The 26,414-nt window shown below is 41.1% G+C and overlaps 1 protein-coding gene across 1 annotated transcript in view; it reads left to right on the top strand.

Annotated features, from left to right (window-relative positions):
- The first annotated feature begins 9,287 nt into the window (after window positions 1-9,287).
- Window positions 9,288-26,414, top strand: part of flrt2 (fibronectin leucine rich transmembrane protein 2) — a 40,148-nt gene continuing 23,021 nt past the window's right edge. The window contains exon 1 of the mRNA XM_041064402.1: window positions 9,288-9,651. The gene's annotated coding sequence lies outside the window, so the exon portion shown is untranslated. The remainder of the gene's footprint in view (window positions 9,652-26,414) is intronic.

Here is a 26,414-nt window from a genome sequence, read left to right as displayed (position 1 = left end):
TGCACTTCACTGCAACTCGCTCACTCTGTAATGACGATACTCATCCACAGCCAGATGTTCAAAACCCCTCTTTTCTTTTTTTTCTTTTCCGTTGCTGTTTGGAGTGTTGCGGTGTGCACAGAGCATCGGTTTGGTTAAAATGAAGCAGGGAGTACGCCACATGAAGGTGGAGTTTCCTGTAAAGTTGTTTTTCTCAAATGTAAATCATCCTGCATCTCTGAAGTGACACTCGGGGAAGAATTTCACTCTGCCTTTATGTTTCGCTCAATCACGCAACCTGCTGTGTGTGTTACAGTTTCTCTCTCCTGCGCTCTGTGTACTCTGTGCCGTCTTGTGGGTGCGTGCGCGCGTTTTAAGGAGAGTCTGCAGAGATGACAAGACAGCTGAGCAAATGAAGAAAGAGATAAACATTTGGACAGGATGCACCAGGTGGATGGTGAGTGGTATCCAGGCGGCACTGTGACGAATCAGACTGTGAAATATTGATACAGTTTGCAACAGTTTTCTCAGGATTTTCTCCTTTGAACTGGAATCTATGCATTTAAGGATTTTGAGGAAAGTTCTAATTTAGGAAGCTGTCAAAGTCTATCAAAACAACTTTGAGTTGTTCTTGTTAGAGGATGTATATTTCTCAACTTTGAAATGTGCTGTATATGCAGGCCATGATGTCATCACACACGCACTTCTGTGCGGTTATCTGGTTTCAGGCTCCTAATCAATAATCACGTCTGTAATGTCATTATACAAACAAACCTCCAAGATAACAGTGCACAAATGGACTCAGGGCAAAGTTAGATTCACATACATGTAGACCAATATATACATATCAGCATGCACACTAATCTACAATACATACACACATATACACATCCACACAGTCTGTTTTATCTCTTCTGTTGTTTATCTAACCCACATAGGGTTCACAGAGAACTGGAATATTTTTAGGACCAGTATCTGAGTCTGTAGGAGGGTTTGAAAGAGGGAAGGACAGACACAATAAGCAACTGGAGCCACAGGGTATTTTCAGCTTAAACTATATTAAAGGTTATCAGTGCAGAAGTATGCTGCTTTAACTGTAGCTGTAATACTCTCAATATCACAGCATTAAAGTCAGGTTCACATATTAACAAGGAAAACAGGTTTTCTGTGGCGCTTCATGTCGACAGACAACATGGCTGCTGTAGCTAACCCAACTCAGCTAAACGCTGCACCGAGATGCTGTCAAAAGTAGTTAAGTCCTGAAGCACAGGACCTCGTGTTGTTTCCCTTACTCTGTGCTGTCGAACTTCAGCGGACGTCTGCAGTGCCTGAAATTACTCCCAGCCTTTTCCGCAAATAGAAAATTATATTAGAAATAAAATAATGGTTACACTTAGTTGAAATTTAAACAGGAATTTAAAAGTGTAACCAGTGACACATGCTGCAGTTGAACTTCTGTTAGATGTCTTGTATACTGTACTATGTCATTACTTTCGTTGCATAACTACTGAGCTGAAGTATTAAGAAAACAACTTTGGGTCTTGCTTTTCTATTTCTGTTTATAAGTTTGGTTGATTATAATAGAAGTATGTTGCTACACAGGAAATTTGATCTCTGAGTTTAACCCATCTGTAAGTGATGAGCACACACACATGCATACTAGGAGCAATGGGCAGCCTCCTTCCTGCGAGTCCAGGGATTTGAACCTGTGACCTTTTAGTCCCAAACCAACCAATGAGGAGACTCTAACCTTTCTCAAATTAATATTTGAAACAAATTCCACCATCTTGTTGTGCTTTTTTCTTCTGCAGTGGTTTGTTAGCACCAATCTGGAGAATCAGTGCCACCAACTGTTAATTAATTAATTAGCAATTCAATTAGTGAATACAGTGCTATTATTACCTATAGAAACGATTGCAAACAGTTCAAAAAATAGATAAGAAACAAGAATTTCCTTTGCTGTTCTTCAGACAAACCACTACTGTACAGATATTTGCCACAGATGTACAGACTTAACACTTTCCTGTGCTTGTATGCATATGAGACATAAGCATACAACATATGAGTCATAGTCAGCAAGAAAAACACAATTTTACTAAATTCCCTGCATGATAAGTAATATTCACCCCTATAAAATTGTATATTCAGTGGGTTTTGTTATATCTCCTTTTACATGCTTGAATAGAGGAGAGGACATATTCAGTAGATAAAGGAGAAATAATGAGTGCAGTAAAACCCAGTTGGAGCCAAGGTGTGCTTCTGTCTCTCTCTCTAATCTGTAAGTCAAACCAAATAGTGCATATTGGATTTTCAACACATACAGTACCTATGGTGTACAATTAAATGATTCACCCAATTATTCCTAAAAGAAATTCTTAAATATTAAATGCTGTGTGCGGTATTTTTCTAAACATGCACCTTGAACATATTCCTTTCCGTTCTCTTCATTTGGACTGATAACACAGTCAAGGCTGAGTTTTACAACGATTCACTGCGATTAGCCTGAATTTCCAAGGGGTTAGACGAACACCGCTGCCTTACCCTTATTTGACACATTATACACCTCCTCTGGTGCACCCAAGGTGTGCCAATGAATATTTCAGCAAGTCAAAATGGATATTACTCCTGAGTCAGACGTGCTGGCACAGACTGCAGCGCTACAGGTGGGGCATTAGTGCCAGGCACGCTCAGAGCACAGGGGTAATGTATCAAGGCATTATGGGCTTCGGTCACTTCAGTTTTTTTTTTTTTTTTTTTCCGTGTTCTGATAATAGAAGGTCGCACGTGGAAGATCTAGCTGCAGTTACAGAGCACTTCAGAGGGATTGTCGTAGATTTTCTCAGATACCACAGGCAAACTCATCTCTAATCAATGGATATAACAGTATTTGACAGGTGGATTACATATGTCTGTGAATGCAGTGCAAATGACATGTAAACAGAGAAGGCCAGTAAAGACTTAATGGATTCTTTGACAGTCCACCGGCCCACATCATGTTTATGTAACTGCCAATTGGATTTACTTACTTATTAATCGAAGGCATCGGAAAGTTGTTCCAGATTGTTCCTGCCCACTTTAACCCCTGGGTGTAGTGAGCACTGACTTAAAGCTAGATTTCCGGTTTCTCAGGTTCTAGCTTCAGCTGACTATGTGTCATCCAGAAGGTTTTAGGCAATAGAGTGCTCACACGGCTCATCAAAAGATAAGCTCCTCTTACAACTCTTGTATTTCAGCTGAGACCTCTCTTCCCACAGTTATAAAGCTGAGCACAGGAATTGCCTTTAACCAGTTACTGTACAAATACTTTGACGTAAACCAAGCATGAAAGAGCTTACCTCTTCTCTCAGCAGTATTTAATGAAAGAGAGTGTACAAAGAGGAAACGTGACACTGTGCCTTTATATAAACCCCTGAAATCTATGCAGGCTTAACAAGTGATAACATTGGACTTGGTAAACTGTGTAGCCAGGATCTTATAAGGATGTGCAAAAGTACAGCAGCCATTATTTGGACATGAGAGGCACATTATCCTTGGCTGCCGGCTCTGCATTTGCAAGAGGCACTTTGACTGCAGCTACAAAGGGGCTATGAGCCCTAATCAGGGTTTTACTCATCCCTTTCACTCTTATTCATGACAATACATCTTATCGTCGAGTATCCATCCCCTTTCATGTCTCTCCTCAGGGAGCAAACAAGTATCATAAGTGATATTCCATGCATCAAGTGTGGTTCTGCAAATTTAGTTTCCATAAGACTGTGTCAGTCAGGCTCAAAAGTAATAAGCCAGTGCTGCTGGTAAAGACATTTGCAAAGTAAATAAGGCCTCCTTTCTGACACCACAAATGTGTGCCTATGAGTGCTGTCACCATGGCACCGCCTGTCAGCATCGTTGTCAGTGGTGTCGTCATGGCAGTCTGGGCTGATGTTAATATTTTCTGCGGGTGTGACAGTCAGTGGTTGGGCAGAGTGGGAACTCCAGTAGGGGTGGGGTAAATGTGTCAGTCAGCTACTGTTTGGGCAAAGGACCAGGATGAACTTGAAGAATAGAGAATGTATTAAAAAAAATGAATCTACTTATTTGTCTTTTGCAAGTTTAATTTGATTGACAAACACACTGTACACTTTCTTTTACTTCTCCTGCTGGAAGATTTAGTTTTTAATCAATCTAGCAGCCATAAAATTTTATGCAGACATTCATCAGTCCCTGAGGTTGAATTTCGAGGACTTTGATGATCCCCTGACTTTTCTTCTCACACCATCAGGATGAGAAACTTTTCAATTGTCCATTAAAATATGTCAGCATCTACATGATGAATTGGCACACATTTTGTAGACATTCACGATTCCCAGAGGATAATTCTTACTGACTTTGGTTATCATCTGACTTGCCCTGTAGCTCCACCATGACGTTTACATTTGTGGTTTTGGTGAATATCTCCACAGCTCTTGGGTGAATTGCTATGACATTTGCTGCACATATTCAGGTTTCCCACAGGATGATTTGCAGTCACTTTACCAAGACACTGACTTTTGAAAATTTAATTTCTTTTTAATAGCTTGGTGTATGATCCAGTTCTTACAAAACCACATTCCCATCAGCTCCAGTTGTACCTTGTGCTTAGAGCTAATTAGCACTTTAGCACAGTAACGCACTAAACTTAAGATGGTGAACATTTTAAACATAACACCTGTTTTTACATCTGCATATTAACATGTTCATTGTGAGCATGTTAGCACTCTGATCTTAGCATTTAAGTCAAAGCACCATTGTGCCTAAGTACAGCCTCAAAGAGCTTAGCATGGCTGTAGACTCTTGGCGGAGCTTTGAACTGATGTTATTCATTCAAAGAAGTGAATGGGTATTATTAGACAAGTCTCCCATTGACACTGGTCAGTAGGTGGAAGAATATGAAAGACATTTTTCTTTCCTGCACCTTTCTATTTGCTCAGTTTGGTCTGTTTCTGTCTCTTGGGGGAAACAGACCTGAGCATGGAACACATGTGGGACTGGACAGGACTGGACTGGTTTTGAGGTGCTGTATGTGTGTTGGATGGGGGGTACCTGTGTAGACTGGGTGCTGGAGAGAATCACCACTGTTTTCTTTTTCAGTAGCGTGCCCAGAACAGGTTTACATTGTAGCCATGCCATATGCTCTACCCAGGAAATGGGCTTTATTAATACCTTTAAGAGCACGTCAGGCTTTGGTGACTTATGGGCTATGTAAGCCAGTGTGAAGGTGCATTGTCGGCAACTTTTCACAAATAAAGAGGGGGTAAAAGGGGGGGGAAGATGGAAAGAAAAACATTCTCAGGGGGCCTCTGTGGAGCAGGGGACCGACTGGTTTCAGCCTTGTCACGAGGGCCTCTGTGTTCCAGGTGTTGCTTTATAATTGGCAATTCCGTGAGCAATAAAGCATTTCACTTACTTTCGCTTGTAAAGTGCTTTCATTCCATCTCCAAATGATGTAATTACCCCGCCGTCCCTGGCGAGAGGGACGCAGGAGAAGAGAGGCATTTGCTCTCCGTGCAGCTCACTCTCTCAGCAAGAAGCCTGGTGAAGGGTTTCATAGGGTATGTTTTCATTTAGGAATCCAAACACCATAAAGCGAGGCGGTCGTTTGCACAATAAATGTACACTTTAATTTCATTTTGAGCTCTCCCTGCTCTGTGTGTGTCTAATATTTATGAAAACAAAAGCTATAAAAAATATATAGGTTCAGAGTTCTCTTTGATGTGCGAAGGTCAGCGGGGGACGTTTGTTCTTTGGTCCTTGACGCAGATGGCGATTGATTTTGTTTGCCCAAAATTAATTTTGTATTTCTTTTCATAAATCTGCAGGAGCGTGCTTTTGTTTTCGTCACAGTTTGAGACTGACCTCTTTAAAAGAATGGCGAGTCAGTGCTTTTGCATATTTTTGCTTTGATTTGGGCTGCGACACATTGCATGTTCATGACGAGCAGATCCAGAGCCAATGCAAATACATTTTAAAACTTCACTGTTCTTCACCCTGTTCACTCGTCCTTTTTTTTTTTTTTTTCTTTTTTAGAAAAGGACGAGTGGTTTACAATTACAAATATGCTAATGAAGTCAGCTAACCCATGGGGTGATGTTATCATTTGAAATTTTATGGGAAGGGGAGATTTTAAAAAACCTATTTTCCTGTTTATGTAGTGTGGAATTCCCCCTGAGACACAGAAAGGTCAAAACCAAAGCCAAGTGTCTGTCGGCCAAGCGTGTGGAGACATGTAACACTAACCTGAAGTCATTTGACTAAAACACATCTCATAATCCACCTGAGGTTTGTGAACCCTCAAGAACAAGTTCAGCCTGTCAGCTTGTGGCATGGAGCAATCTCTGAAACATACACTCCATTTGATCAACACTGCCTACCGATAGGTGAAAAACACTGAATTCCACTGAAGCTGTATGACCAAATAACTCAGCATGGATGTAAAAACACGGAGGAGAAAGTCAAAGGGAAAACATTCTTTTCGCATAAGGCCTACCTGGAAACGTTTTTGCATATCAGACCTCCCCAGTGCCTGTCAGTATTCCAGCAGTGGCAACATTGCCAAAAAACACAAAAACAAGCTGTTCGCTATCACTGCTGTTCCCATGGGAACAGGCCCGCAGAGGGTGTGCCCGCTCCGACACTCATCTGCACAAACAGTATGCAAGTCTACTCCCCAGCATGCTACACAAACCAGGAGGGGGTGGGGGGAGAGGGGGAGAGTGCTGCGCTGCCTCCACCACCCCCCCCCAACCCTCCCAGCCTCTTTCTCCAAGAAGCGGGGCCTCATACAGAGCCCTGCTATCAGTGTAAGCGATTAGCTGGCCCCGCTTGTGAAAAGTGCCACAAGGGGGAAAAGGATCAAGATTCCTGAGATGTTGGGCCTGCAGTGCTCATTCGCACACTTCCTTTCCTTAATAAAGACCACACATTCCCAGCGGCTGGAGCAGTGCTGGGCCAGCAGAGCTGCAGTTCAAAGCCAGCCGGGGCTGCAGAAGAGAGGGGGAGAAGTAAACAGCAGAAAGTCGACTGGCAAAATAATAAACAAATAAATGCCAGGCCGCTTCAATCAGTCGCAGTTATTTTTGTTACGCTGCAGAGGAAAAAGTCGGTTTGACGATGGCGTCTTTGTTCTTTGCTTTTTTTTTTTTTTTTTTTTTTTTGCAGTTGGCTTGTGTTGTCAAGTTAGCCATCAGAAGGGATTAGCGCCCTTCCTCACAACTCTGCTGTGGTGCCACAGGTGGCACAAACACTGTATAGTTAGTATAGAGTGAACCTGCAATATTTTTGCATGTCCATGCTTCATGGAAGTAAATGCACCATAAAACAGGTGTGAGTGATTGCTAAGTCGTCAGTTCAAAAATACACAATATGGTCATAGATCAGAGACCATTAACTAAAAGTGGAAGTCTTTTGTTTCTGTGGCTTTAATGTATAGAGATATAAGAGAGAGAAGACAAGAAAAATAAGAAATCCTAACTATGCAGAATATCAGAGTTGTAACAACTCAGACAACTGAATTGAAGGGTTGATTCACCCATATTGCAAAAAACAAGACAGCACATATAAGTTTTGAATTTTCTGTCGCTGAGATTTCTTGTACAATGGAGGTGAATGAAATTGTGGTGTCTTGAGCATTGAAAATTTACATAAAGAAAATTTAACAGCAACAACAGAAACAGTGCCCCTGTTACTTTGGATAATCCAAAGAACACACTGTCAACATTTTGGAAGCAGGTTAGTTTCTGTTAAATAAATATCCCCTATGAAAATTGTAAACAGTGTGTTTAACACTTCTCTGACTCAGAGACAACATGCACTCGTTTGCCAGTTTTTTTTAATATATATCAACCTAGCCAAAATTAATACAGTATAATTCAAAAACCCTGCTATAAATCCTACATTCATGAAGGTTGTGATGTTTATGATGTTCACTTTTCTTGAAACTGACTGAGACGTGAAAGGTCATTTTGTAGACTGTAGTTTGTGATGTAGTTGTATTGAACTGAGACGTGTTTCTAGTATTTAGTTCATCCCTTTTGTATTAATGAGTATAACTAACATTTTGGAAACATTTCTCAGTATAATGCTCTTCAAACACACTGAACACACTCTAGTATCTACTTATTGCACTTAACACGACTACAGATGCTTCCAGCTAATCGGCTAGCTTGGCTAGTTAATTTGTTTTATTGGTCAAAGTCAAAGTACAGCCCAGTGTTAATGGAAGCTGCTCACTGGTTACGACAGTGTACCTCGGCCTGGTTGCTGCGGCCAACAGAAGATGATAGCTAATGCTATCATCTTCTGTTGTAGATTGGAATTTGAGAGGCAGGGAAGGCTGACATTATACAATAAAAACAAACGTTTGAAAAGGAACTTTTTAAGAGAAAAAGATTTCTGTTATGAAATCAAAATGAACCCTGATAAGACTCCATAAAGAGTTCCTCACTGAGCATTGTTAGCTGATCTGACTGTAGAGCCTCCTCCCTTCCCTTTGTTTTCCTTGTAGCTACTTTTACTCTTCCTGAAGACCTTGACACCTTCTTGCTTTTATTAAAAGTCCATTCCCCTTTTTTTAAACTGCATCATTTACATTACATGTCATTATTTCAATTTTGTTGTTGTTTTATCATTATTATAAAGCACCCGGTAACAATCCGAACAAAACATATTTTATGCAAATAAAAGTACTATTATTCCTGTGATTGTGGTGACCCTATTTAAATGTTTATTTTGACTGCATAATTCATATCCCCAGCAGTCTCAAGACTACAAAAACGTGAAAACAGCAGCTCCACACAAGTAAAAAAAAAGAAAAAAAAGAAAAACTGTTTTCCCTGAGGAAAACACCCCACTCTCTAAGTGAGCAATAAATCTGGCACTTAGGATGGGATGTCCATGTATGTGTGTATTTGAGCGTGTAAATGTACTCAATGTCCTCAAGTCCATAGCCTCCAGAGCTGTCAAATGTTGCCTGGCCCTGCAACATCGCTAACCCCTGACCCCTGTAACTCCTGTTTTGTTCTCGGCACTCCAGGCCCCTCAGATATCCCTCTACTGGAACTCCCCCAGATGACAGACACTCCTCTCTTCTCCGTTCCTCCACACTACCCCAGTAGCCTTTGACCTCCCCAGCACCTCTGCCTCTCTGCACGGCTGCCCTCGCATTCCAGTAAAGGCGCTGAAACCTGAGCCCCCGGTGAGCTCATCGCCGGGCCACGGAATCAAGAGTTAAATGATACCAAAAAACAGAGAGAGAGGAGAAAACGGAGACAGAAGGGGGAGAGGCAGCCGTCGGTGCGGGACAGGTCTGGAACTGGTTCTGTGTGTCTGCTTGCCGGGGATCCTCGGGGGTTAAGTTACACCAGAGAAAGCGAGGAGGAAGAGGAAGAAGAAACTGCTGGCGTCTTTGAATTCTCTCGGCTTTTGTCTGTCTCTCCGCGGCCTGACTGACTGGTGCCTGCAGTTTCCTCTTGACACACTCCAGCGAGCCCGCCGACCTCCATCCGCGCTTTCAAGTTAACGAGCCCCGTCGGTCTCGTCCTCGTGTCTGAGAGCCGAGCTGGGATGTGAGTGTAATGCTGTGAGGTCACGCTCTCCACTCTCTCTGAGTCTCTCTTCATCTCTGACCGTGCCATGACCACCAAGAGTCCAAAGATGGTATGTGTCCCTCTTTAAATTCTTCTTGTGTGTGTGTGTGTGTGTGTGTGTATAGTTTGGGGACTCTGCTCCCTTGTGTTAAAAAGTATTAATGAGAAAAAGAAAAAGAATCTTTACCCCAAATGTCACATCTCAGAATCATTGTGATGCATGGCTCATATTGTGATGAGTACCATTAAGATGCTTAATCAGTGCAAACATAATTAAACCAATCAGTGTCTCTCTCAAGCTGAGTTTGGAGGATGACTGCACTAAGTTGGAGAAAGGAGCTTTTTAGCCGAGAGCATCTCCAGCTGAAAGCAAAGATGAACTTTTAAAAGTTTTAAGAGTTCCATTAGATAAACCTTTCATCCATGCATTATTCATGGCTGCCATGTTTCTTTCTAGTTCACTGCCTGTTGTTCAACGTGTCTCTCTCTGACCTCGTGCTCTTGTCTTGTCAACCTTTGGGGTGACAAATCCCTCTGAAGCAAAGTTTTAAACGGGGCTGATGATTTTAATGGGTGCCCTACAGTAGACACTGAATAAAAGGTTGAGTACACATTTTTTAAAGCATAATAAAAGAGTACGTTCACATCCTCTCTCAGGGGCTGTTTTAAAAATTCTGAACGGTGTAAGGGCCAGTTTACAGTCTGAAATCTGCCACCTGCTCTTCTTTTCCGAGCAGAAAGTAATTTAAAATAATTGTGAGCGTTTCCAGCAATAACTTTAAAAATGTCTGAGGTGAAACAGTAACAATTATCTCTAACATCTTTTGCAATGGTCTCATTATTTAAATGGGTGTGAAGTGCTCCATTGCTCCTCACAGGTAAACACAACACGCTTCTGGGGAAATAATGACATCGCTATGATCAAAAACTTTGTTTATTATTATTATTATTATTATTTTTTGCTGGGGAAAGCTGCCCCGAATGCACTCAATTTAAAAAGCTGCTTTATTCACAGGTTTTACTTAACGCACCGCCTGCATGCCAAATTCCAGACCTTGACTGCCAATGGATGTGATTAATGAGTAAACATTACAATTTATAGAGAACAGCACATTCCTCCCCAGCATCAACATAACCTCTAACGTTTAATTATCCTAATAAATTCAGTTATTCGGTATTTTACAGAAGTATCATGGGTTTTTGCTGTAGTTGATGCTTTTTTTCTCCCCACAGCTACTTGGAAAAAACTTTAATAGATTTCTTTTCCAAAATGAACCATAATAGTGTGCATAGCATAGCCACCAAATACCAAACAAGTCAAGGCTCAGAGCTAAATCACAGCAGTGGCCCGCTTCCATCATATTACACACATATTTATTTCACTTGATTTTAAAGTGGACGCCAAGTAAAAACATAAATGTGTTTTTCATGCAGTTGAATTGTTAATATGTTGGTTTGGTCACGTTTGCAGTCTATTACTTTAACTATTTTAACTGTTTTTCATTACTTTTAGCTTTCAGATGTTTATTCTGTCTTAACTAACAGTTTAAATCATTTATCCGTTACTTTTAGCTCGCTTTTTCTGACTTTTCTTACTTACTAATGAGCGTTCATGCCATCTCCATGGCAACACGGGCTGTTCTACACTGACTCTGTTTGATAGGAGGTCTGAACTGTGCAGTCATCCTGTTGTGGCTGGGAGCTTAGTCATTATTAAATTTAGTGAAGAGCAGCATCAAACAAAGATGTAATCAGAACCTTTTCTTTTCTTTTTTTATTTTTATTTGGACATTCACTATTTTCTCAGACTTAATAGTCTGAATTATTGATGAATTAATTAAAGGAATAATTGTCAGATTAATGGACAAGGAAAAAATGTTAGTTACAGCACTCAGTCATAAGATCATCTCATATTTTGCATGCAGGCTCTAAAAGTAAATGTTGTGGACTCGAAGTGTATGAGCCAGTCAGGGGACATTTCCAAATCTTTCAAACTCACTACAAATTTCACGCATCGTGATTCATGCATCAGTTCTGAAAACACGTCACAAATGTGTGACAGCTCTACATGTACCTTCTGGAGCGTATGGTTTCAAGCACTGAAAGTAAACTCTTTCACTTATAATAGCTTTAGGCGACGGGCAGGTAGTCAAAAATGGTTTTATATAGAAGGACATGAATGAACGTAATTGACAGCTGGAATGTGTTTTTACACAGTGCGAGGGGAAAAAAGGCACGTCTGTTTCAACCTGTCCATTTTAGTAGCAAGAATTAAAATCATTTTACATTATTTTGACAGAAGGAATGACTCACTATGTCTGAATATATTAGAAATAAATTATAAAGATGAAGATGAAGATGAAGTAGGATATGTTAGGAATAAAAACTGCTGCGTCCTTTTTTTTTTTTTTGTAGAATTTCTGTCCTTCAGTTATTAAAACTGTTGTCTTAAATTACTGTCTCCTTTAGGCACACTTACAGTACAATGGAATTGATCAGCGTCCTGGCAGGATATTGAATCAATCCTCAACAAGCCCAGTCCTATTGTACTGTAGCGTTAGCTGACCGCAGTAGCTAAGTGAAGGCATGAATCAGACGTTGTCTGGCGCTGGACATGGCCCGGGGGCAGAGCTCAGATATGCAGCGAGGGAGCAGAAGGAGAGAGCTAAAAAGAGAGCATGAGGAGAGTATTGAGAAAGATCCGAGGGGGAGAACGAAAGAGAGAGGGGGAGAGTAGACCATAGGCTGGTTCTCTGGCCAACTGGGAGATCTAGCACAAGGAGAAGCCTGTTCTTGCAGCGCCGCACCGTTCTCTGGGCTTGTAGCAGGAGGACATGGCCTCTCTTGGATGAAAGAAAAATAGAGTCAAATACCAGAGGATAATGTGATTACAGGCAAATAGGAGAATGAAGGTTAATTGGAGTTAAGTGTCCATAAAAAAAACAACTCTATATATACATCTGCAAGTCAACCTATATTCTGCCAGCAGGGCTTGAATTCTTACTGCTGCCTTTAAAATAAACACACAACTCAGTAGTTTAGAAAGAATGTTGTGAATGTATACTTTGTGAAGATAATACCTGGATGTTTGAGGTCCAATCATTAGATTAAAGTCAGTGGCTTAGACACGTGATTAGAATAACATGAAGACCAATGTGAAAAACATTAAGCTGCTGCAGTGACCTCACTGCAAGTGTCTGAGATGTCTGGGAGAGGGGGGGGGGGCGGCGGCGAACAGAGCACCATCCGTGATAAATCCCACCTATAGCTGTTTGCATCAAACACTCATAATCTTCCTCTTGTCACCATTTGTGCCGTGTTTATGTGGAACCTGTCATTCAGAGAGACAGACTGCCCCTCGAAATAGTTACACATGCTTCACCTCAGAACACAACCTTGGCCTCTAATACTGACCGGAGCTGAACATGGGAGGAAAAAATGACTTACTTCTGCCACACTTCAGCTTCCAGGACTGCCTGTTTTGGCAAGTACACCATCATTCAGGTTGCTACGAAAAAATTCACCTCCACCTTAGAGGTGATGAATGATTCTTTTTTTCCCCCCCAAATGAATCAGTCAGCATTTACTGGTGCCTTTGATTGTTCTTTACAGAGCGGTATAAAAGGAAAATCACAGCTTTGATTACTGCAGCAACAATGTTCTGAAAAAGCCCTGCAATTCAAACCACTTAGGGGATGAAGAAACCCCATAAACATTCAAAACAGCCATTTAAATCTGGCTCACGTGCCGATCTCAGTACGGAGCAGGCACTGCCGCACTGTAAATAACAAATTATATTATTACACTGTAACTGGGTTGGTTTAAAGTAAAGTTTGTTTTACAGTATGAGTGATGGAAAACATGACCGGCACATGCTCCTTATGATTTTGAATGAACACTGAAATTATTTATTATTCTACCGTGAAGAGTGTTCTCCACAGGGTGTGATTTTTTTCAGTTGCTGTCATACTATTGATGCATTACCTGTGTGGGCGGGCGCCAAAAATGGTTTGTAATATTTGATTTTCTACACAGGAAATGAGTTTATAGGATTAGCTGTTTGTTTGAGTTTGTATCTGAGCCACGGAAATCTTCAGGAGAACTGGATACGGCGTTCAAAGACGGCAACCGCGTCATTCATGTGAAAGTATGTTGTATCTGCTTGATAAGAAAATGTAAACGCCTTCCTGCCATTTTGTTGAGCAGAGGGCTGTGTATGATTGAGGAGGCTGACACACAAGTTTTATGGCCTGTGAGCCGGGCCATTCTTGTTTGCTTTGGAGGCTTCTGAAAGCAGCCAAAAAAGCATCTGTGAATGCCAGAGAAAGCGGCTGCCAGCAGGCGTACAGCACAGCACACAGAGCCTCGCTCCACGATTTTCTGCCCCAACCACACTGAACTTTTAGCAGGCTTCATTCTGATGACGCATTTTTAGACTGAACCACGCTACAACCCCACCCCCTGTCCTCACTTCTGCCCTCATCTTCCCCTCTTATCAAAGATTTTATGCTCACACCTCATAAAAACTCAATTTGTTGCTCAAGAGTTGATCTTTGGATCTGAAAACGCTGTTGTCGTTTACAAGCGACGTTGCACTTGGTGTTCAGGCATTGTAAAGCTGTCAGGATTAGTTTCTGTGGTAATGACAGTGCTGCTCCGACACTGACTCATGGGGCATTTTTCACGAGTGAAACCAAAACAGCACGATGCAGATTAGATCAAGAATGAAGATGCTTTGACACCACAGCAGTAGTGGCGGTGCGGGCGGCATCACAGATCAGGAATGTTCTTATATGCAGCCGTGTTTTGTGTGACAGCACTGATGGACAGTGTTTAAACACTCTTTCCTAAGTACTGTACTGTACAATTTTAAGGCACTGATAGTTTTTTTTTCTTCACTACATTCTAAATAGTAAATTCTGTCCTTTTAACTCAGCTGCTTTTGTTTGACAGATGAAGCTGATCGGGGATTAACTCCTTGCAAAACAGCAGAGTCGAGATGCAGCTCTTTGTCATGTTTCAGCTGTTTATCAGTTGTTAGCAGTGAGAGTGTTTTCCTCTGGTGGTTTCTCAGATTGGTTTCGTTCCGTCGCTGTTTAAACTGGAGAAATATCCAAAAAGTACAATACAAATTTATAGAAAAGACATTTATTTATTTTTTTATCTTGCCTCTATACTAAATCACTGGTGTGATAATGAGCTACCTTTACCCAGCACCCAGCTGCCTATGTGTTATAGTACATATGTTTCTTATTGTAATTGTGCAGCTCTTTACTTGTAGTGGAGTAGTTTTACATTGTTGTACTGGTACTTTTAATGAAGGATCAGAGTACTTCTTACACCGCTGTGCTGCAGTCATATCCAGATGTGATGTCACCTTCATATGTTCTGTGTTATCCTTTGTGAGTGATGTAAAGGACAGTTTGAAATCTGATTTGAGCGTCTGTGGCTAAGTCATTTAAAATTCGATTTGAATCAGATTTCAAACCACCTCCAGTATGACTGCTACGTGCGTGTTGCCATCCACATTTGATGAAAAGCAATCTGATTCCAATCTGGATACGCCGAAAATCTGATTTAGGCTGCCAGTCTGAACCCGAGTGCCTGTCTTTACCCATATTCTCTGTTTCTCTTAGTCTCCTTCCTATCTCCTCCGTGTTTTCTGTTTTCAAGATTTTCTTCACTCCTCTCGCTGTTTCTCTCACCAGACTTCGTGACATCATCCTTCAGTTTTCTTGTTGCAATACCAAAACTTATGACTCAGAGATGCGAGTTGGATCAAAGGTCTAGTCAACACAATACACCAGCCACTCTTCCAAACTAAACACCTCACAGACATTATGCAACTCCCAGGCAGTCCTGATACTGCTCACCTTAAAGTTCCTCTTTATTAGACTTTCATCCCTACAATATAACCCACAGCATAATATTGGAAAATGAAATAATCCTTTCACATGGGAACAAATTTAATCATTTTGTTTATATGTCATGCCTTCGGTAAGATGGTAATTGTTTATATGTAGCTGATAGATGATTCACTCTCAATAAAACTGCTCTGAACATGCCTGTCCAGGCTGAAGCTTCCCTCCCTGCCCTGCTTTCAGTCAGACAGGCTCAGCTGACGTCCAGTGCTTTCACAGCACTCACTGGAGAGTGTGAATACTCGTGTGCACGTTCGCTCCTCTTTGGATATTTGTCTTTTTGTTTGTATATGTTCCTTTCACCTGTCTACATAAATTGGTTTTTCCCCACTCATGTGTTAGTTTCTCCTTCTTGTTTGTTGTGTGTCTTTGTGTTGAATGGACGCTCTTCACTTCTGGCACTCTACACCATTATTTTCCTATTTTGCATGTCACTTGCTGAGTTAGCTCATGTTGTCAGCGGCCTGCTGAGTGATGCATTCCCCTCTATCTCAAAAGCTTCACAGTAATTGCTGGGTAATTGTTTGTCCAGTAATGCAGCATGCAGAAGCCCAGTCTCTCATTATGTCTGTTGAATTATGTCAAAACAATACACCGTCAAAAAAACAAAGCCAAAGAAAAAGAAAAGGAAAAAAAAACAACCATCTAAGATCTCTGTACTGTGGCAAAATATTGTCACGTTTCAAAAACTCAATTATTCAAATAACCTGGACTGTATTGAAACAGGGAGGAATAATCTCTCCCAGGTGGCGTACAGTTTTCACTTTGTTTTAAGAAAAATAAGCTTTCTTGACTGAACACAGCCTCTGGCAAGCATCCAGCTCCGCCACATTCCACTTTCACATGACCTTCTCCCAGACCTGGCCCCGAGCAAGAGCCGCACCGTCCGTCCCTGACCGCACCTCCGTTTGACTGGCCTAGATAATTCAAGGCCTGCTTATCTTTCCTTTTTCTGCCTCCTCCTCCTCCTCCTCTTCCTCCTCCTCACTGTTTACAGGTTTGACTCAACTCCAGAGATGCAATTGGCTTGTAAATTTCATTTAGGTGTATTTACAGTTTTGTTTTACAAGCACACATACATCCCCTCTCAAACACTTGGAGCCTTTGAAATTTATCATAGCGCTGAGTTTGTGTCAGGTGGTGCTCTGAGCGTCTGTAGCAGGTTTGTACACACACACGCTTTGTTTGGACACTTCTAATGTTCGGAATCAATCAGCTAGTACTGAACCAACCAGTGGATTTTTTCGAATTGATTAATTGCTTAAAGGATTAGCTCAACGTTTTAGGAAATACACATTACTCGCCTTCTTGCTGAGACTTTGATGGAAGCTTGATGCCACTCTCATCTGTGATTCTTAAATGTGGAGCTACTAATGACAGCTGATTAGCTTTGCTACAGCGAGTAGTTCATTAACTTAGCTGAGCAGAAATACTGGGAAAGTGGAAAATGGCTAATATGGCTCTGCCCAAAGGTAAAAATAATTCAGCAGTAAGTAACTCTATAACTGGCTAAATAATTTGGTATATTTTGTTAGTTTAATCTGCACAAAGTTTGATAAATGTGTTTATTTGCTTCAGGTTCAGTGCGGATTAACCAATCAGGATATAAAAAGTTATTTAGCCAATCAGATTTTTTTTTTTATGCTGAGCTAGGGTAACGGCTGCGGCTCTACTTTCATATTTACTGTACAGACACAAGAGTGGCATCACTCTTTTAATCTATTGCTTGGCAAGCAAATAAGAGTCCTTTCCAAAATGTCAAACCATTCACTGTTACACTTTCTCTGTTTTATTAATTAAATATCTTATTGTGTTGCACAAAAACACAGGCAGTTTGAACATATCACTTTAAAATTCAGGGAATTTGACATTTTATAGATCAAGCAGTTTAGTGGAAACTTTACCAACAGATTACTTGATAATGAAAACAATCATTATTTGCGAACCTACAACCAGTGCTGAATGCACCAGCAACCTTTTGTCTATTCAAACATTCCTGAACTCAGTTGTTAGTTATTATTATATTATATACCAGAGGAGAGCTGTGCAGCTAGCTTCTAAAACAGGAAATAGAATTGACTTTTGCAAATGATGGTGTGTGCGTTTTTATTAAGGAGTCAGAGAGACAGAGCCACGCATCACTTTAATATCTCCAATATAACGTTGAAGAGACGGGGCATCTGTTTGAGAATCCCACATCAAACGAGATGGCATGTCAGAGGAGGGTTATGCATATATTTCCCTTGTTCTTGCCATCCAACAGGAACAGGCGGGTGCACAGAGAGAGCTGATGAGTGGAAGGAGATACTGTTTTGATCAAGACTAGAAAGTGAGGATAGAAGAAACCAAACACAGAGGATACATGAGTAAATATGTAGATGCAGAGTCAAAACAACTAGAACAGAAAAGCAAATCAATTATGTTATCAAGGTTGGGTGTGCTGTTCTTGTTCTCTGGCGGTGCAGGCAGAGATGTTGTTTTCCTGCGAGGGCATCTGGAGGAGATTAGGGTCCAACCTGACACTGCAGCCCCGGTGAAACATGACTCAGGGATGAATAGAGGCTTTTAGACCAGTGTCTGTCTTCCCACACGTTGTTCTGCTATTCTTTATTTGTCCGTCACCCAATAAAACACACATGGCGTTATCTGATACCCACACACACGGCGAGCAAACAAGGTTCTGCCAATCTCATTCTCCCTCTCTGCCTCTTTTTCTAAACAAGCCTTTATTAGCGCTCTCCACGTAAGATGTTTTTTATCATGTAAGAATGAAGAAAAAAACAAGATTTGCCTTGGAAAAACAAGATGTCACTGACAATATTATTAATTTGAAATCAGCTGTCTGCAGAGACTACACATCATTGTAAGAGAATGTAATTTGTAAAGTCAGCGAATGCTTTTTCTTCTGTAAAAGCACCGAACCAGAGCAAGATGAAGTGCAGAACAGGGAGCGTGAGGGAATGTAACAGAATAACACGAGTTTAGGCCCAGCCGAGACCAAATTACCTGCAAAAAGAAGTCCGTATTCAGAGCCTTTGTTTTGATACAGTCTACATCGCTGTGGGTTGGACTCTTATTAGATTCGGCCTGCGTTTCCACTTGTGGCTCAGATGGGGCCCGCCGGCAGCCTTTATCCAGTTACGTCTGGGTTCCCGGCGCTCCGGGGAGCTCACATTTGCTCCTCCGTCGTGGGGGCAGAGGGGGACTAATGCATGTCACCGATGCCACCTGCAGTTAGAGCAAACAGAGCTGACCGCCACTCAGCTGGGCACTAATGCAGCGGAAAAAGAGAGGAGGTTAGAGTATTAGGACTGTATTACTGCATCGACTGACCCAGGTCACTCAGCTGAAGATATGTATGTGTGTGTATCAAACATTGTAAGGACTTCTTGTGGCTGTTTTATACTGCAAGTAGACTTCCATATTTCTCTCTGAAAGCTGTTTTGTTGTCTCCATAATTGCCAGACTAGATGCTGCCGCCGCTGCTGCTGCTGTTGTTGTCAATTGTATTTTTATTTTTTTTTATTGTGAGAAAATATGCGAGCTCGGGTAGCAACTTGACATGTTAACGTTGAGGCATATCTGCTGGCTTTCGTGCTCAGCCTGACAAACATTTTCTGTGGCCCTGGGAATGTGTGTGTGTGTGTGTGTGTGTGTGTGTGTGTGTGTGTGTGTGTGTGTGTGTGTGTGTGTGTGTGTGTGTGTGTTTGTGTGTGTGTGTGAGAGAGAGAGAAATTCAGCAATTGTACATTGTTTCCATTTCTTCAGCTAGTCAAAGGGAAGGGTATATGGCGCTGTTCTCTTTGAGAGCGTGCCACTGTCCCTGCATGGGTTTCAATTTCAACCCCCTCAGCACCTCAGCGACGCAATTGCTTCCTACTGCAATTTATTATGAGCAAATTGAAAGATTCCAAGGTGTGAGTCAGTTTGTGTTGGCTGTGACTGTGCAGGCTGGTTACTCAAACTCCTTTTCTTCATATCTTTACATGGCCAGAGCTCCGGCTTGTCTCCGATCTGGGTTTGTTGAGGCCTAGAAGTTATTGTAACCAAGTCCTCAAGAAAGAGAAAGAAAGTGAGAGAGAGAGAGAGAGAGAGAAAAGAGGAATTGCTGCTTTTCCAAAGCAAAGAGGGAGGATGGCAGTGGTCCCATTAGCTGACCCCCAGGCGAGCTCTCTTGAGGCATATAGGCTTACCAGCGTCAAAGCATAAGAATATGCACCGGGCAGCATCAAAGCACAGCACCGGGGCAGCTGATAGCTTGTGGTGACATTGTGCTGTGGGACAGAGCGCTCTCTGCCATCATTACCGTGGATCTCTCACATCGTCTATTTATAATCAATTTTCCATTCTGAAACACGCTGCATATCTGTCTCCCATATGGTGTTGAGAAAATAAGGAGAGATTGGGGAGGGAGGGGGCCAAAGAGGAGAGAGGAAGGGAAACAGGGAGCTGGTCGAGTATTGCTAACACAGGGGAGAAATTATACAACAGGGACTGCTCACATAAATGGACCCAGACGTGTAAAAGTAACAGCGGTTTAGTGAGGCCATTTCTTTAAAACCAGAGCTCAGACGAGGAATAAAACCACTCTCTTCCCACTGGGTCGTACTTGAGAATGCTCCCCTTTTAAATTAACTAGTTAACTGTGTAAAGCCGCATCATTATTTGCGACAAAATGGTCTCATTTACAGGCACCAATATAACCAGCCAGTCAGCGAGCACGCGTTGCTCTGCTGCCTCCATCCTCCCTGTATTCATTATCAGGGGACTTTTTACTCTCTGATTATTGTGAGTATCGTTTTACACATTTTATTTGTGAGTACTGAAAATGCATTCATGAGTGGAATTTGTTTTGCTTTGGTTAAATGTCAGAGGAGCCACACTGTCAAGGGAAGAACGCTGCTAAGACATGCACATCTTCATATGCCCTGATGAAAAACAGAAATGTAGCTGTGTGTGAGTGTGTGTGTGTGTGTGTGTCTGTGTGTGTGTGTTCACTCCCTTCCTGAGAGGATGAACTGCAGCATTTTTGATGGGGGTGATGAACCCACATTGCAGTGACATTGCAAGTATGTATTTCTTTGTGCCTGTGGTGTTATGATTTGTCTCTGACACACTGACATGGTAAAGGAAATGGAGTTTAGCTCGGGCCCGTGACTGTGAAAGGGAAATGTGACAAAACGCAGAGACAATAGAGGTCAAGTGCTCCTTATTTTCCTTGCATCCTAATACCCAACACCCATTCAGGGACACATGGATGAGGTTCCCGGCCTTGTGGAGCCACTTTACACCCACCTTCCCTGCGGCGACAGTAATAAGCCTGGAAGTGTAACCAGTTTCAGAATTGATGCAGGTTAAAGGAAACAAATGGTGGGACTGACCTTTTGGTTAATCTCTCTCATTTTTCTGCTGCTTCAGGTCCACTGACACCATCAGACGTGCAGTCCAGAGTGACATTACCCTGCCCTCCGATGCTTGTAACATTTGAATCATGTTAAAGTAATAATCTGTGACATTTGCTGTAAATTTGGCAGCTCTGTTTTGCATAGCACTCGCTGATATGAACATGCTATGACAAGAAGGCCTTGTTCTGGTGACGCTTGTCACTTCTGCTACTTATTAGTTGTGTTACAGTTATACATACAAAAAAATGGGACAGATAATCAGCTGTTTAGAACCACTGTGGTGATAACTGCTCTGATGCGTAGTTGTAGCCATATTTCATGGAAAAATGCCGACCATCAGCTGGTTCCAGCTTCTTGAATGTGAGAACTGTCAGCTTTTCTTCGTCTAGTGTGATAGTGAGCTTGATATTTGTGGACTGTTGATTGAAAAAAAAAAAAAAAAGCAATTTGAATAAGTCACTTTGGCTCTGGAAAATGTTAGAATACATTTTGTAGTGAAAACAATGAATCAATAAATTGGGAAAATAAATGAAAATAATAGATTCACTGATAATGAAAATAATCATTTCTGGCAGCCCTAATAGTAATTAAAGTGATCAAAATGACAGTGAAAAAATAAGTAATAACTAGAAAAAAGTTCAGTTCTCAGAAGGGTTTACATTTGCTCAGTGTTGAAAATTTGCAGTTGAAACATTTGAAATTGAAAAAAATAAAATGTCAGTCAAATACAGTTAGTTAAAGAATTTAAACTCCTGATGATCTGAGGCCTGAGGAGGTTTGAGTTATCATTTGTAGCGTGGACATTTATTAAAATGAGTTGAATTTTAGTCGGAGTATTATCACTGAGGGCAGATGAAATGAAACTTGAAAAACTATTAATTATTAGTAACAATAATATAAGTAACAAAAAAATTAATAATTAATTATTATATTAATTAATTTTTCCTGATGAGAATAAAAATAATTTCCCTCAGCGCATTGTACAGCTCTTTTTCACATAGAGGAGAACTGGGTAGCTAAAAGGAGTAGTGATAACACCCAGTGGTGGAAGAGACACAATAATGAAACAAAACAATACAAAACTCAGTTCGAAACACAAAACACTGACAAAAAAGACGTCACAGTATTGGACACATTGGATTGACAAGTGATCTCAGGAGTACTGCAATACGAAAACAGCAGCTTATCTTCAAAGATATTACTAACATTAACAAAAAAAAAAATTTAAAAATTATATCAAAATCCATCAACATCTCACTGACAGGCTTCATCAATTCAACACTCACGGTCCATCATTTAAAACTGAGCACTTGAGAAAAACTTGACAAACTTGATAGCTGTTACATCTCAGTAGTTTTGATGCAAAACCAAACAAATCAAAGTGAACTTTAAGAAAAAAAAATGCTCACTGGCAATTTAAAGATTAGACAGGTTTGTAATACAGAAAGTCGCACTGAAGAAAAAGAGAAAGAAATAACAAAAACCTTCGGTAAGATGGAAAATAATTTAAATTACGAACTCAAAAAGGCTCCAGTTTTATCCAATTTTACAGCGAATGCTTCGATGGTTATGCAGCATTGCTGCAGGGGCTGGAAGATAAATTAGAGGGCATAATCAGGTATATGTAAAATCTAGCTAAGCTAGGTCTTCTTTAAGAAGTTAATCACTGAACCTGGCAGAAGTAAGACTTCCACCTTGCTTTACCTCTAGTATTAGAAAGCTTTGAGGCTACTTAACAATGCAGGACAGCTTCACCACTAATTACTCAATTAAAGGCGATCATTAATATTTTTGACACGGCACTCATTATTCGGAGATCAAATTTGCATTTACATGGCAAAAACCTGATAGACTCACAAAAGCTGTTTTCCTTTGAAACTCTCCCTCAGGACAATCAGAGGTTTTAGTTCAATATGTTCAAAAATAATCAGAACAGGCAGTAATACAAATATACTTGAGAAACATGATAAAGCTTTAAAATGTTCAGCCCAATGAGATGTCTGACTTTTCAGAGAGATGAGTTGAGTGTAAAGGGAGAAGAAGAAAAAAAATCACATCAGCATGGGCTCCATCTGCTAACACTCGGCGCGGCTGGGCTTCCTGCGCTCAGAGGCCCTGCACGCTCTGCCTATACTTTAGAATTATGCGACTGGTCGGTGAGTAGTTGTGTTGAGTTGGAAGGTCCTTGGCGAGCGGCCTTGGGCACCACTGGAAGACTATCAGAGTGCAGAGTCATTAGAAATCCCTCATTCTCACTCCGCTGTGTAAACGGCCCAGCGGCCTCCATCTGAACGAGTCCCGAGGAAGGATCACCTCTGTCGGGCTGAAATTGGATCGTGTGCAGAGGAGGGGAGCTGTGCGAGCTGAGCCAGAGGAAGGGAAAAAAAAAAAAGTTATGTGTTCCTATTTATTGACTCGGCTGCAGAGATCACTAAACTGTTTCAAGGGAGAATAAAGTTCGGGGAGTTTTTCCCATAAGCACCACAGGCATTAGGGGAGTGAGAAGTTGCCTTCATAAAAGCCCTAGATGACTATGGAGAAGAGAACTCCATCACTGAGACTGTACTTAAAACCAGAATAAGGTTAAGAATTTATCTGCAGAATACACTCAACATAATAACAGAACTGAAGCTGATGCACTCTGAACTTGAAATTAATTTATACATTACAGAAATTTTTGGAACGACATTAAAATGCTACTTATTTTTACACAGATATTAAACCTCATTAAACATGATTTTCTGAGCTTAGTTCCATCTCTCCAGCTCCTGTCTTCCCCTGAAGTAATCTCTTCAGTCTTTAAATATACCTCAGATAATTAAAAATATGAACATAATATTTCCCATGCCTGAAACCAGCTCCAGATGACTTCAGAGGAAGTTGACTGAAATAAGAAAACTCTCATCCTGATTTAATCTAATATCTTTGCCTTCTCAATAAGGACAGAGAAGTGTCCCCGCTCAGATAACACCACTGCAGTATCATTCAGCTTGACACTAAAGTCGTCTTGATAACTTTTGACCAGTGTTGGCCAAGTTCCTTGAAAAATATCACATATTACTTTATATTACAAATTAGATATCACTCATTGTAAAAGCTGTTTCATGACTTCACCAGTCACACAGCAACATCACATTTGTCACTTTATAAAACCTGCAGTTCAACAAGCAGCCAGCCCAGAGCTTGGAGGTCTGACTAACAACAGCTAATGTTAGTTTAGCAATCTAGTCTTCCCAACATCACAGTGAAGCTCAAGTGTTCACACACTCTTGGCTAATACCAGCTACAGGTGATCAGGAGCTTAATGGCAGCGAGTTGTCTAAAGGACATTTGATGTATACAAGACAGCCTCGGAGTCCCATTTCTCCTTTTTATTGGCTGAGGTTAGCTGCTTCCCCCACCTTCAGCCCCCACACCACGCTAACATGACCTGAACAAGTTTCTCCACTGAAAGCACAGACATAAAATTAATATCAAACCTCCATTAAACTCCTTATAAAACACGCTGAACCCCAGATTGCTGAACTGTAACTGTGATTTTATTACTGAATTTGAAATGGTAAAATCCATTACTGTAGTTGTTACATTACTGTAACTAAAAATGTTAATTAATAATAATAGTTCTATAATAATACTGACTAATAAATAATAATTAAAACAATTTTACTGCCCATCACTGATTTTGACAGAAAATGGGTCTCAGCTGTTACATTTGCATACAGTGGATTAGAATTTGTTGCCATGGTAATACAATAATAGTGTTATCAATATACATATAAAACTGTATATTTGATTTCCATGTAATTTATGCTCCTCAACTCATAAACTGAAGTGGAGGACTGTGTTAGTGTACTGTGTTCAGTACTTGCACTTTACAGACTAAGGGTCAAGTCCCCACAATATTGTTTACTGTCACCACGGGACAAAAGTGGACATTGGTATGACTTATGTCATCTTTTGTCTCGAGTGTCAAATGACCAAGCATGAATTGAGTCTCAGCTGGAGCACACCACTGTGTTCACCACAGAAAAAAACTACCACCCAGAAACCAGGCTCCTGTTCAAAAGCCGATATCGTCGCAGTGAGTGTCTAATTTAATCCATCATTTACAGTAACACATGTATTTTGTTTAATTTGATCATATATTTATAATACCACAATTACTGTGCTTACAGTCCTATCAAACCCACTTCCATCCTGAAACAATAGAGCTGCAACTGGAATATGCAGAAACTGTGTGTAATTGCCTCCCACTTAATGTTTCACTTTACCTCTTCACAAGAAGTACTGAAACTGTGTATCGTAAAAGTGCTCAGTAATGGAAGAAGTGAAAAGAGTCCTCATTAAACAGGATAATGAGCTGCATGATGAAGTCACATGAGGGGGAGAAAAAAGTACAATGCATGCGTTGTTTAAAAATGATAGAGTGTGTTACTCAAGGCAGCCGTGGGCTTTATGTTCTGCAAGCTGTTTTTAATGGATTTCTGAAAACAACAGGATCTTGTGACTTCCGGGTTGTAAGGCAAAAAGCAGAAGCTGAACAGACAGCAAAAGCTCCTGACTGTGGTAAAGACATGGCAGAGCTTTAAGACCTTTACAGCGATAATAGTATGTTGTTGGAAAAAAAAAAGTATTAACACCTTGCCTCCACACAGACCTGCACTCTTTGTTTAGCGACGTGACATGGAGTGTGAGTAATGCAGCATTTGGCCTTGGTACTACTTGAGAGTGGGAGCTGCATTTTACACACACCGCATACGTGTGTGTTCATACTGTATGTGTGCAGCAGTCCAAGCTAGAAAAAACAAGGCCTTTTTGTCGGCCTGAGTGAAGAGGTCTAATTGCATTGGAAGAGGAAGTATGAGAGGTCTACAGTGGAGAAAACAGGAGAGAAAAACAGTGAAAGAGAGGAGAAGGACCTAATGCTGTTTGTAATTAAATTCTGCCAACAAGCCTTTTCATTTAGGTAGGCCACGTTGAGAGATTAGCAGGGCAGGGGATGGCTGGGCACTGCATCGTGTTTGCTCGGCTTCACCCCAGAGTCGGCAGGAGCAGCAGCCAAGGAGGTGACAGAGCTCTCCTCTTCTGCTTTTACTGCTATTACTCCTATCAATCATTATGAACAGTGATCTCAGACTTCATGTTTTCTCAGCCTCTTTTCCTTTCTCCTGCGTTTGCCTCTCTCATCTCACAAAACGCTTTAGCCCCTTTCAGCTTATTGTTTTGGTTTTACAAACCGCGACTCTGCTGTTTTGGTTCAGTCTCGTTTCCAGCTGCAGCACACAACTGTTTCCACTGAAAAATCTGCTATGAACGCACTGTATACACCCTGCTCAGCTCCAGTAGGCATACAGATACTGTTAGCGACTAGCTGGTGAACATAATGGAGCATTTAGCAGCTAAGCCAGATATTTCCCTCAGGATTTGGTCGAATGCAGAGCAGAGTTAAAGGGAGAATATTGACTATTGAGTCAATGAATATTCGACTTAGTTTCACTGGGTGGCCA

Source organism: Toxotes jaculatrix, chromosome 19, assembly GCF_017976425.1.
Source record: "Toxotes jaculatrix isolate fToxJac2 chromosome 19, fToxJac2.pri, whole genome shotgun sequence".
Lineage (NCBI taxonomy): Eukaryota > Metazoa > Chordata > Actinopteri > Toxotidae > Toxotes > Toxotes jaculatrix.
This window is presented reverse-complemented; position numbering and strand designations above follow the sequence as displayed.